This window comes from Passer domesticus, chromosome 5 (assembly GCF_036417665.1).
Source record: "Passer domesticus isolate bPasDom1 chromosome 5, bPasDom1.hap1, whole genome shotgun sequence".
Taxonomy (NCBI): Eukaryota; Metazoa; Chordata; class Aves; order Passeriformes; family Passeridae; genus Passer; species Passer domesticus.
The window spans coordinates 3,239,981-3,252,808 of record NC_087478.1 but is presented as its reverse complement, the minus strand read 5'-3'; positions in this window follow the sequence as shown (position 1 = coordinate 3,252,808).

Below are 12,828 nucleotides of genomic sequence, written 5' to 3'. Positions count from 1 at the left end.
GGGGGGACACCCGGGGGATGGCAGCGGGCTGGGGACCCCCGGGAGCGGGGATGCGCGGGCAGGTGCAGGAGCGGGGGGCTCCCCGCTGGAATAAAGCGGCAGAATGGATTGAATTATTGTTATATTTAAGGATACAAGAGCGCAGCAGCGGCCACGTTTGTACACTCGATCTGGGGGGGTTTAGGGTTGTTTTTTTCCCCTTTTGCCCCGCTGGGGTCCCGGGAGGGGTCGGCACCGACGGGACCCCCGCGCCGCGCCCGGCCCCGCCCCCCCGCGGGCTGGACCAATGGGAGACCAGCAGGAACTGGGGCGCCGGCCTCGGGCGGCGCTGATTGGCTGTGAGCCCGCGCCCGGCGGAGCTGATTGGCTGCGGGTCCGCGCCCCGCCGGCCCCCGGCGGCGCTGATTGGCTGCGGGCCCGCGGGCCGGCGGCCGCGGCGGGCGCTGCGTTGAGCCAGGGCATCCCCTAGCGGCACCCCGGGGTCATCCCGGCGGGAACGGGACCGGGACAGACAGACAGCGGGACAGGGGGACGGGGGGACAGGGGGACAGCGACAGCGCAGGGGAAAGGGAGAACCCGGGACAGAGGGTGCGGAGAGAGAGGGAGACAGAAGGAGTGGGGAGAAAGGAAAGAACGAGGGGGAAAGGGAAGAAGGGAAGAGAAAGAGAGAGAGAAGGACAGAATGAGAGAGAAAAAGAGAGAGAATAAGAGAACGAGAGAAAGAAGGGGGAAAAGAGAGAAAGAAATACAAAAAGCGAGAAAGAAAGAAAGAAAGAAAGAAAGAAAGAAAGAAAGAAAGAAAGAAAGAAAGAAAGAAAGAAAGAAAGAAAGAAAGAAAGAAAGAAAGAAAGAAAGAAAGAAAGAAAGAAAGAAAGAAAGAAAGAAAGAAAGAAAGAAAGAAAGAGAATTTTTTTAAAAAAAGTAAGAGAAAGAAAAGAATTTTTTAAAAAAGTAAGTGAAAGAAAGAAAAGGATAGAATGATGGGGGAGGGGGGGAAAGGATAATATTAAATTGTTTTAAAAGCACTAGAACGAGTCACTCACTGCGTGCCCCGCACGCCGGCCGCAGCGCATCCGCCCCGGCGCGGGAGGAAGCGGCTCTCCGGGGTTTGTACCGGGGGTCTCCCAAATCCCGAGGCTCCGCGGCCGCCCCCGGTCAGCGGGGCCGGGCTGGGCTCAACCTGCGGCCAGCGGAGCCAAGCCTCCCGTCGGGGGATGGATGGATGGATGGATGGATGGATGGATGGATGGATGGATGGATGGATGGGATCCTCGAGGACGCCCGTTTTAAGCCCGAGTTTCAGCCCCCGGTGCAGCCCATCGCCGCTGGGCGTGGGGACACAGGTTTCACACGTGAAAGATGTGCCATGCACAAATATATATCTATATTTCTTAAAAGCAGCCCGGCCAGGGCTGGTATAAGAGCCCCGAGCCATCCCCACGGTGGGGTCCCTGCGGCCCAACCAGCGCCGAGGAGCGTGGACGAGCCGGGAAGGGGTGGCAGGTCGCCCCCACCCAGAAGTGCCCGGGGGACAGGACACCCAGGGCCGCCCGGGGCGGTGGGAACCGCTCCCTGCAGCCCATCAGGGGAAGGGGGACAGCGGGGGATGCTCGTGGCCCTCCCCGAGCCGGGGGCTTTAACCCGCTCCGGGAAAGCTCGGGTTCCCTCTCTCCCCAAAGAGGAGTCGCTTTGCCTGCCCGGGTTTTATTTCCCCTCCTTTCCGTATTCCAGGAGTTGGGGCGCACTAGAAGGAGGAAAACGAGGGGAGAACGGCGCGGGGTCTGTCTGTCTGTCTGTCTGTCTGTCCTGACGCACTTCCCGGGATTCCGGAGTGTGGGGGCCGGGGCTCCCCAGCACCAGGGTGGTCTCCTGCCCACCCCTCCTCCTCCGGGAGCGGGGGATTCCATGGAAAGGAGGAGGAGGACGGTGAAGAGGGGAGCAGCGCTCAGGAGAACAAACTTTCCTCCTCCCCAGCTTTTAGCAATTTATGGACCTGAGCGGGAAGTGTCTCCCCGGGATTCGCCTCTTCATCCCCGCTCCCCAAATTTCCTCACACCCCAAGCACATTCTGCTGACCAGAGAGAGGTTTCAGACACTTTGGAAAAGTCACTTTGTGTATTTTAACTTTAGGGGGGGGTTTAATGCGAGCTCTTAGGGCAGGTGAGCTGAGATTCCCACCCCCGCTCCCTGCGGCACTTACAGCCCTGAGACCTACAGCCGTGGGATCACAGGAGGGGAATTTCCATCCAAAGGTCACAAAATTGCTAAACCGCTTTAAAACGTGCCTTTAGCCCTGTCCGGAGGTAGTGAGGAAACTGTTTTCCTTCAGCTGTTTGGAGGGCGGGGAATATTAATGCAAAATGAAATGAATAAAAATGAGTAAAATAAAATAAAATAAAGTAATAAATCAACAGCTACACCAAGTCACATCAGTGGCAAGGGGAAAAAGAAATGGGAACAGCTCTGAGGGCTCCGTCCTGCCCCGACAGGGGTGGCACGGAGGGACCCTCGCAGCCACAGCCCCGGCTGCGGGAGGAGGACACTCGCTCTCAAATCTGGTTTGCTTAGGCTGTCCCTTTATTTTCAACCCGTCCTCGATAGACTCGATCTTCCTATCTCCATCCCAGCCGGGAAGAAGTCGTGGTGGGGGGTGCAAAAACATCCCCTCAAAAAAAAAAAAAAAAAAAAAAAAAAAAAAAAAAAAAAGGAATATTTAAAAAAGAAAAAGAGCAAACCCATAATTTTTCATTTTTCCTCTTCTCCTCGGATTATCCTGTGATCCCCGGGGGTTTTGAGAGGAGCGCTGGCCTTGACCGTCCTTTTCCCAGGCTGTGGCTGCAGATCCATCACCTCGCCCCCCCGGCAGCCCCCAGCAGGGTTTCCAGTGACAGCTCGGCGTTAATAGGAGCCCATTGTTGGAGCAATTAGCCCCAAGCTCGCCACCAGCCGCCAGATAAGGGTCGGGGGCTCGGGGGTTAATTCTGCCGGGGGGGAGGGGGCTGCAGCATCCCCCCGTGCTAGGGGAGGGATGGGAGGAACGGGGATAACTCTGCCTCTAAAAGGGCACGAGGAAACGCTTTGGACACTTTATTTGTCACCTAGAGACCCAAAAAGAGGGAAATTCAATGGGAAAAAAATAGATAAAATCAACAACAACAAAACCCCAAACTTGGTGGGATGGGGCGGCCCCTCAGCCTAAAAATGACCGGTGAAAGGGCACTAAAGCTGCCCCCCCCTCTTTGGTTTTTTGGGTTTTCTTAAATCTCCCTCTGGTCTTCCTGTTAAAGCAGGAGCAGGCACGGCTGCTCTGGAGCCGGGAGCCGGGGCCGGCCGCTCCTTGGTGCCCACGGCCGGCACTGGCACCTCGGGGCGGGGACAGGAGCCTCCCCCGCTCCCCCTCTCCTTTAGCCCCCTTTTAAACCACAATTGACTGAAAGGGGATTAAGTTACGTTTGTCGGGCTGGGCTTTTTTTTTTTTTTTTTTTTTTTCTTTCCAGGGTACCAGAATAGTACAGGTAAAGCTGTACAAACAGCCGGGAGCGAGGAATCGGGGGGTTATGGAGAGGACACGGCCCAGGGCAGAGCTCCGAAGATTATTATTAATTTTTTTTTCTTTTTTTTTTTTGCCTGTGTACAGCAACTCGCTCTCTTGCCGAGGGAGAGAGACCCGGGGTTGTGAGCCCGCTGCCTCCTCCCCGGCTGGGGCAGCCCCTCCCGGGGCACGGAGCCTGCCGGGACGGTGCTGGGCCTTGGTCAGGCTGCTGAGATAACCTCGGCTTAAACAAAGGCGCAGAGAAGAGGGAATATTTTGTTTTCCTCTTTCTTTTTTTTTCCTTTTTTTTCCTTTTTTTTTTTTTCCTTTCGTGAATTAGGCAGGAATTACGATCCACTTCCCCAAGGCCATCCCCTCTTTATCGTTTAAACGGTAAGCAGCGTCCTTCCAGTTAGGAGCAGCAAATTATTATTAATAATTATAATAAAAATAATAATAATAGTCAAAGAGAAAGAGAGACTGGTATTTCTGCCTCTCCCCTTTCCCATCCCACATGAGTTTTCCCTTCCGCTTCGAAACCAGCCACATGGGTGGTTGTGTTTTTTGTTGTTTTTTTTTTTATCTCTCTCTCTCTTTCTATTTTTTTTTTAATATACATACGTATTTCCGTTCTTTTCTAATAATTCAGTTATCTCCCCTTCGCGAAGATCGGGAGGAAACATAAACACGCACACAAAGAAGTGCCGAGCCATGCAAATTCAGAGAGAGAACAAATCATCGGCTGATTACACCGGCTCCAATTTTTTCTCCCTTCGTGCACCACCACCCACCACAGACGCACACACTTTTTTTTTTTTTTTTTCGGCGCAAATGATGCTATTTGATGGAGGGGTGGGAAGAGACGGGGGAAAACCCTGCTCTGCCGTAGAAAAAGAAATTCGAAGAATTAAAATTGGGAGGAGAGAAACTGGGACTTTTCTTTTCCCTCCTTCCCCCCCTTTCTTTGAAGCTGAGAGAAGGGCGACTGCCCCGGGACACTGCAGGAGTAAAAAAAAAAAAAAAAAAAAAGGTCTGAGAAAGATCAAAAACCGGCTCCGCAAGTCCCAGGGGCGACCTCTCCCCCCGACACATTCCCCAAAGTGCTCGGAGAGGAGCCGGGCTGAGGGGACAAGGGGAGGGGGACTCGTGTCACCCCCGCTGCAGGACCTGGCAGGACCTGGCAGGACCCCGCAGGACCCCGCTGCCTTCCCTCCTTCCTCCCCTGCCTCCGCACAGCCCCGCTTCCAGCTCAGCCCGGTGAGTCCCTCTCCTCCCTTCCCCCTCACCCTTTTCCTTGCTCAGACAGCAAAAGTGCGCTTTGGCAAGGGGTCCTGCCTTCTATCCCACCTCCCCATTTTACCCCTTGTCCCCTTTTACCCCCTCTCCCGACCCTGGAGAGGGTCCCCGGGTGCAGCACCGGGCACCGCTGTCGCTGCGGGGAGCTGGGCAGCGCTCCCGAAAGGCTTCGACCCCACAAATTAAAAAATGAGAGAAGAAAAAGCCAGCAAATCGCCTGAACAGCCACTCCAAATTGCGGCGAGGTTAAAGTGCTCAATAGAGGAAAAAAATAAAAATTAAAAAAATAAAGATGAGGGAGTCGGGGGAGCCGGTTTGTTTCGGGTTTCTCGATTATTTTGCTTTATCTCCCAGGACCGTTTTGAGCGGTAGATTGAAGCATCTTGCGGGCTTTAAACCCGGCAAGAGCAGTTTTCCTCGCACCCCACGGAGAAAGTGAAGCTGCCGAAAGAATTCCTTTTGTCTATTTTTTTTCTTCTCTATTTTTTTTTACTCGAAAGCAGAAATTACCCCGGGATTTAGATAAAGGGAAAAAAAAAAAAAAAAAAAACAAAAAAAACAAACACAAATCGCCCGGTGGCTGGCGTGAGAGGAGCGGCAGAATTCACACCAGCTCCTTGGTGAGACCAGGGGCATATCCCCGGATTAAAACCGGAGCGATTCACTCCGGCTGCTGTCAGTTTAAAGCAGCCCCCGAACCCCCAAACAAACCCCAAAAACAAACCCCCCGTGCCCACAGACCCCCCACGGCACGCTCCGTGGGTGCAGAGCTCGCGTTTACCGACAGATTCTCCAAAATTCACATGGTGCCGAGGGTGTCAGAATGCGCAGGGTTTCTTTTCGCCCTAAAGACAGGGCTACAGCAGCCGAACTCCCCCAGGAGCACATGCAGGCACGCCGAGATGCTGTCCCGCCCCCGCCCGAGCACAGGGCGATGCCCTCCGCATCCCGGGGGGCGAGAGAGCCCCGGCCGGGCGCTGCCCCTCCTCTCATCCCACTCCCTACCTGCCCCTGCCGGGAAAAACCTCCTCGTCTTATTTTCCCCACCGAAATTAAAACGCCTCCCTCGGCTCTGTAAGAAGAAATTCACATCCCCGGGAGGAGGAAGCGCTTCGCCCCAGCCGGGAGCAAAATGCCGCGGCGGGGTGGGGGTAAAGCTTCCCTCTCTCCTCCTGGCTTTCCGAGAGCTGTTTCTCCTTTCCCGGGGTTGCCTCTCTGTCCCCCCTGTCTGTCCGGGGCTCATCCCGGTGCAGCCGGGGAGGTGGGAGCGGTGTCGGCCTCAGCAGCCCCCGCCCGCGGCACCGACAGGTCCCGGCTCCCCCGCTGCGCACCTGCGGCCCATAAATAATGGAGAAAACAAGCAGGGCCGGCGGTTATTAATTATCCGGTTTCATTAAAATCCGTCACCCGGAGCCCGCTGCCTGTGTACGGACACGCGGAGGTAAGAGGAGCCGGGATGGATGGATGGATGGATGGATGGATGGATGGATGGATGGATAGATAGATAGATAGATAGATAGATAGATAGATAGATAGATAGATAGATTGGTTTTCTCCCCTTTCTGCTTTCAAAACGCTCGATGACAGATAATGTGGATTTTTTTGACAGCACAAGCCATTCCCACTGCTCCCTCCGGAAACATCCTCCGCACGGTTTGGAGGGTGAAAAATTCTCCTACAAGGCAGGGAAGGAGGAGAGAGACTTAATGCAGGGATGCCGGGAGAGAGGGGAAACTCTCCTCTCGCCTTTCAGCCCCCAGTCCTGCCGGAGCCCACGACGGCCCAGCCCAGCCCAGCCCAGCCCGGCCCGGCTCGGCACGGCTCGGCCCGGCCCGCGGATCCCCCTCAGCGGGACCAGGAGCCGCGGGGAAGGAGCCACCTCCCTCCTCATCCCAGCCTGCCTTAACCACACACCTCTAGGGTAGCTCTGCTTTGCATTTCTAAGGTTAAAAAAATGAGAAATATCTGCGTAAAATCGCCCTAAGTAGATTCTGTTAGAAGAATTCTTGTTGTGCATTATATACAGATATTTTTAACCTGAAGAGATAAAGTACTGCATATACAGGGTATATTTTATATTATACTGCACATATCAACCAAAGAGAATCAAATCGAACGGGAATTATTCGTGGGAAGAGCAAAAAACAGCAGCCATCGACACACGGCTGCCTGCACGAAAATCGCTGTGCACAGAGTGATACACAGAGTATATGGGTCCGGATATTCAATATAAATATACACAAATATATATATATATTATATTATATGCACACAGGTACAAAGCCAGGCACAGGGAGGCCCCGAATATCCCTCAGATACAAATCCATTCCCGTCCTGAGATTAATATTTCTCATCCCAGCTATGTCAATGCCGTGTCCCATCTCCCAGCCCCCGCCAGCCCAGCCTCGCTCGTTTGCCCCCAACACCCACAGGTAAAACACCTTCTTCTCCCCGGCTTCCCAAAAATCGCTCCCTCACGAGCAGGGGGCTTTCCCCAAGGTCACCGAGAAAAGTCGACTCTCCCCTCCATCCACCCCAAGCAATAAAGGGGGATCGAGGCTGAGTTTCAAATCCTTGGAGCCGAGCTCCCCGTCCTAATGCCCTCCACGTGGAGAAGGAGTAAAAGGAGGATGAATTAAAAAAAAAAAAAATAAAAATAATAAAAAAGGAAAATAATTAAAAATAAAGAGAAAGGAGGAGGGTGGAATGGAGGGACGCACAAATCGGTGTTCACTGACCTGGGCAGACGCTTTTGGTTTTGTCCGGGTCCGCTGGAGCGCTCAGAGCAGGAGTGCGGGAGGAGCGGAGCCGCTGCTGGCATGTCGCAAGCTCTCACCGAGGGGGAAAACCTGGGGGAGCCGCATCCTCCGAACGCCCACCCTTGCCCTCCTCCTCCTCCTCCGGGCTGGGCTGAAGATCAGAGCTCTTCCGGGTTGGGAAAGGGCAGAGCAGGAGTGAGAGGAATATGATGGGCCATTTCTTTACACACCCATCGATGGGGCGGGGAGGTGGAGCTGGGGGGGACAGGGGCAGGGCCAGGGGGACGCGCCAGGTACAGCGGTGTGAGCGTGATGTAACCCGTCCCGGGAGCAGCTGTCAGCGCCGGGAGCCGGGAACGCCGGGAACAGAGGGGGAAAATGTAATTAAGCGTATGATCATACAAATAACGCCGGGGCTCGCTCCGCTGCATCGAAAGCTTTCGAGGAAAAGTGGTGACATTAGCGACAAGGGGCTGGTTCCTCTCCTTCGTACCCCCTTCTCCTCCCGGGGGGATTTTTAATTACCCCGTTCTCCTGCCTTTTTTTAAATTTTATTTTGAATATGTATCTGTGTAAGGCTCCACGATACAGACAGAAAAATAATAATAATAATAGACACGCATCCCCTGGCGCTTCGAGAACGGGGTGGGACGAGGATTGTTCCCCCTCTCCCACTCCTCCTCGGGACGAGGAAGGCTCTCTGCCGAGGGCAGGAGCTCAGCACCTTTTCAGGGAGACCGCAGGGGTCAGCCCCAGCCCTGGGGGTCCTGGGTGTCCCCCTCTTTGTCCCCTCAGACTCGCACGGGCTGAGCCCGGGACCGATGCGGAGCGAAATTGACGGGCCGGGGGATCTGCAGCCCCCTGCCCGCTCCTCACCCTCCTTTCCCCGGGATCACCTGGGGGTTTGGAGGGCTGGGAGTGGAGGAAAGATAAACACCCCCCCTAAAGTGCTGTAGGGGCGGCAGAAGCCAGGGAGCCGGGCTGTGGCCACGCCGCGGGCTCCGGGGGATGCCCCGGATCTTTCAGCGATGGAGGAACCGACGGGGGGCTCTGATTTTCCACATTTTACCCCCCACTCATGTCACTCCTCCAAATCTAATGTGCAGCCTCAGTGTTCTCCCCCGTCGGCCTCGACCCGCGGGCAGACTGGCTTACAAGAAAACTTCCCCGGGTTTTGGTGATGGTATTTTTATTCGCTAGGGCTGGGTGCTCATTCCGGAGTGGGTGGGTGGGTGTCCTGCCACCAAAACCAGACAAGACAGGCAGGACCAGCCTGGGGAAGGCGGGAGGGGGCTTATCCACGGAAAACACGTCCGGGAATGGCCACTCTCACCCACCGGGATGGGCAGCCGGCTCCGAGTGGGGAGGGGGAAGAACACCCCCCACGCTGCACATCCACCCTCGGTGTGAAGACGATGCTTCCTAGGGAATAAACTTGGGATAAAGCTTTATTTCCAAGGCTAAACCAGGTGCGTGCGGCAGATCCCAGGCCCCACGGGTGGGAATCCCGGGATGCAGAGCCGCCCTGCCCGGCCCCGGGGACATCCCGGCAGCGCCGAGCCCCGGCGCTTCGGAAAGTGGGGCGAAAATTGGTCACCTAGGGGGAAAAAATAAATATATATGTGTGTACACACCCTCCTGGTCCTGGAGGGATATTGCTGGATTTTTCTGCTGACGCTGGGAGTTCGCTATCGCTGCTTCTAGAGTGACTCTCTGTGAGGTGAAAGGTAACGCGATCGCCTCCCAATTCTATCTTTAGAAAACACATTCAATTAAGGTAATAACTTAAAGCTCATTAGAGGCACGAAGGGAACCTTCCCAGCGCCAAACACCGATGGAAACAGCTCGGGTACCCCAGCGGCGGGGGGAGGAGGGATGAGCCCATCTACCATCGACAAGAAATGTGCCTTTTGCTAAGGAAAGGATTCGAAAAAAGGGGATTTTAAAGCCACGGGGCTTGTCTGGTTTGGACTGAGCCGTGTGGACGAGCCGGGCGTAAATCCTTGTGGGATATAGGATAAGAAAAAAAATAAAGGAGAATACAGATGAAATCACTCGGGGGGTGTTTTCCTCATCATAGGGCTGGGAAAATCCCTGCGGAATCTTCGGCTCCCCAAAACAGTGCTGCGGGAGGGAGACGAGATCAGCCTGGAAAACGATGCCGGATCCCTCCAAAACTGCCCAGAAAAAGAAAAAAAAAAATAAATTTAAAAAGCGCGGGGGGAGGGCGGTGGATCCGGGCTGTCTGAGCACATCGTGGAGCTGGCCGTGGGGGGAGGGCGAGGTGGGGAAACGAAAAATCAAGGATTCTCCTGGAAAAACCTCTTGGGAGGATGGCGGAGATGGAGACCCCGCACTGCTGTCTCTGCTCCTCCGGCTGGGGCTTGCTGGGGGGCGGGAGGGGACAGAGGGAATTTGGGCACAGGCGCAGGCGCATCCACGCTCATCCCCCCTCCCGCATCCAGCCCGCAGCGCGAAGTTCATTTCCAGCCACGATGGCCGGTGATTCAGAGGTTAAACATAACTAATGAGGCTTTAAATGGCACCCGGGGTTTATCACAAATATCGCAGACCCGCCTCGATGCCTGCAGTCGAGGTCCGAATACACATTCAAAGCAATAGTCAGACACCCGGAGGTCATTTAAATAAATAAATACACGGGGGGGAAAAAAATGCACACACATTTTTCCGTATATATACATACGTATATCTATATATATGGAATATTTATGTGGTGTGCGTGTACATATATACATTTTTTCCATATATAAATATATAGAATATTTTTTTTTCCTTCTGTTTTCCAACTTGCATGGGGAGCCTGTGATTCCCCCACTGCATGTGCTTGACCCCACCTCTTGCTCTCCTCCTGGCACACATTTAGACGGGTATACACCGAAATAAATACCTACACACGCACACACACACAATCGATTTCGGCTCCGCCTGAACCAAGATTTGCAGTGGAACCCTCCCTAAATAAAATCCATACGTTATTGTTAGGGATAAGCGCTCTGCCGGCTGCAGAGAGGAGGCTGGGGATGTTTTATTTGCTATAATTAAACCGCCCCTCGTGTTCTGCAAAGAAAACCCACCCTCTCTGCCCCCACCGCGGGGAAAAGTTGCCAATAATCGATAATTCCCCCTTCGCCGGCTGTGGAAACACAGTCTCAGGGAGGTTATTTTTTAATATCACTGTTGCAATCTACGCTTCCAAGGAGGGGAAGAAAGCACCCTCGGTCCTGATCTCCCCAAATCAGGCGCTCTGGCATTGATCCTGCGCTTTGTGTGCGCGGAGTATATTCGCTTTAAAACGATTTCCATTGAACGCGGCCGCCTGCTTTGGTAGGATCGACCTAATGACTTTGTGGGAGCGCTGGGGAGGGACAGAGGGGCCGGGGGGGACCCTCGGAAATCAAAATAATCGTCCCCCCCACCCTGTTTCCCCCTTCGTCCGCATCTTCCATTCACCCAAACCAGGGACTCGGGAATAAAGTCAAAGCCGCAATTGTAAATTCCTATCCGTTACAACCAAGGTGCAAAATATATTTATAAAAATATATAAAGCACGTGGAAGAGGAGAATTTTAATTAAATCTTACTGCGGCTCTAACAACATCGAAGTGATATTTCATTCGGAGCCCGCCTCTTGCTTGTGTTTTATAGCGTTTTCTTGCCTCTGACTTTTTTTTTTTTAAATATTAGACGAGGTACAGAATTATAAATGACTCTTTCCTTATCTGTGCTGCTCACATATCCAGGATCAGAGGAGCTGATTAAGAAAGAAGTCAGAGGCAACGTTGGATTCATAATGATTCGGAATAATGAATCCTTATCTCTGCTTTCCAGATTATCACCCTTTCAGCTCCCAATGTTTTGTTACATGGGATAATTTATTGCATCTAATACATCACAATGAATCTGATGGCGGAAAGCGATGGGCAACGTTGGGGGAAAAAATTCGTGGGTCCTTATTTTAGTTTAGTTTCATCCTGGGGGCAGCGAAACTGATTTTTTTCCTTTTTTTTTAATTGGGAAAATATAAGGTAAATCTGATAATAATAATAAAAAGAAGTTGGAGGGGGATGATGAGGAGCTTTAATTAGTGTGTCACTTTCAGACTGAAATTAAGAAAATCGACCCGAGCTTCTCTCGGTGGCTCCGAGATCCTAATTTTACATGATTTATTTTTTATTTAAGGGGGAGATAATGCATCATAAACATTGAATAAAGCACGGAGCCGGGTTAAGATAAAATACAATTTGCATCTCTCTTTTTTTCCCTTTTTTTTTTTATTCTGAAAGGGAGGGCTGCCAATAATGTCCTTTTTTTTTTTCCCTCCCCGCCCCGTTGCCAAATAAATACATGCATAGCAAAAAAATCGATAAGATTTCTGCGAGGAGTCTCTCCCCTCTCTCTTCCTGTGTCTCTGCCTCCTTTTATTTTCTTTCTTCTTTTTTTTTTTTTTTTTTTTTTTTTTTTTTTTTTAAGGCATTTCTCATAAACTGGAGAAACTCCGCGCGTTGCTTTGTATGCAAATGAACGCTGCGCTGTTCCTGGCTGCAGAAATGAAACAGGGGATGGAGGGCGGGGTGGGGGGAGACATTCACCTGAAATTATTGATATTGGTGTGCCTGAGGAGGGGAAGATCTGCCGATATTTTGCTGGATTTGAATGTATTCGTTTGAATCCTTGTAGGGAAGCAGCAGCCGGGCTCTGCCTCCTCACCTGCGCAGGGAAAAGCTTCATTTCAAACATTTTCCGTGGTGAATAAACCCCCTTTGCTCCATTCCCAAGGAGGGAGGGATTCCCACAACACAAACAACTCAGCCCAAAACTTGATCTCAACAAAAATCACCGCAAGGGCCAAACCCGATAAGGGGGTTTGGGATAACCCCTCAAAACCCTGCGAGGGGCTGGGGGATGCTCCCGACCCGTGCTAGAGCATCCTCTGAGAAAATGGTGCCTAAAATCCTCTTCGTGGTCACTTTGCTGCTTCTCGTTTGGGTTTTTTTTTTTTTTTTTTTGCTTTAGGTGGGGTTTTTCCTTCTTTTTTTCTTTTTTTTTTTTTTTTTTTTTTTCCCCTTTGTGTACAGCCACTCCTGATGCTAAAATTTCTGGGGACAGGTGCTGGCAGCTCTGTTCTGCCTTGGTTTAAGTTTCCCTTGCTCCTTCTCATCCCTTCCTGGCTCTCATGGCACAGGGTCGGTGTTTAATCATTAACCAGGACCAGCACGGTCCT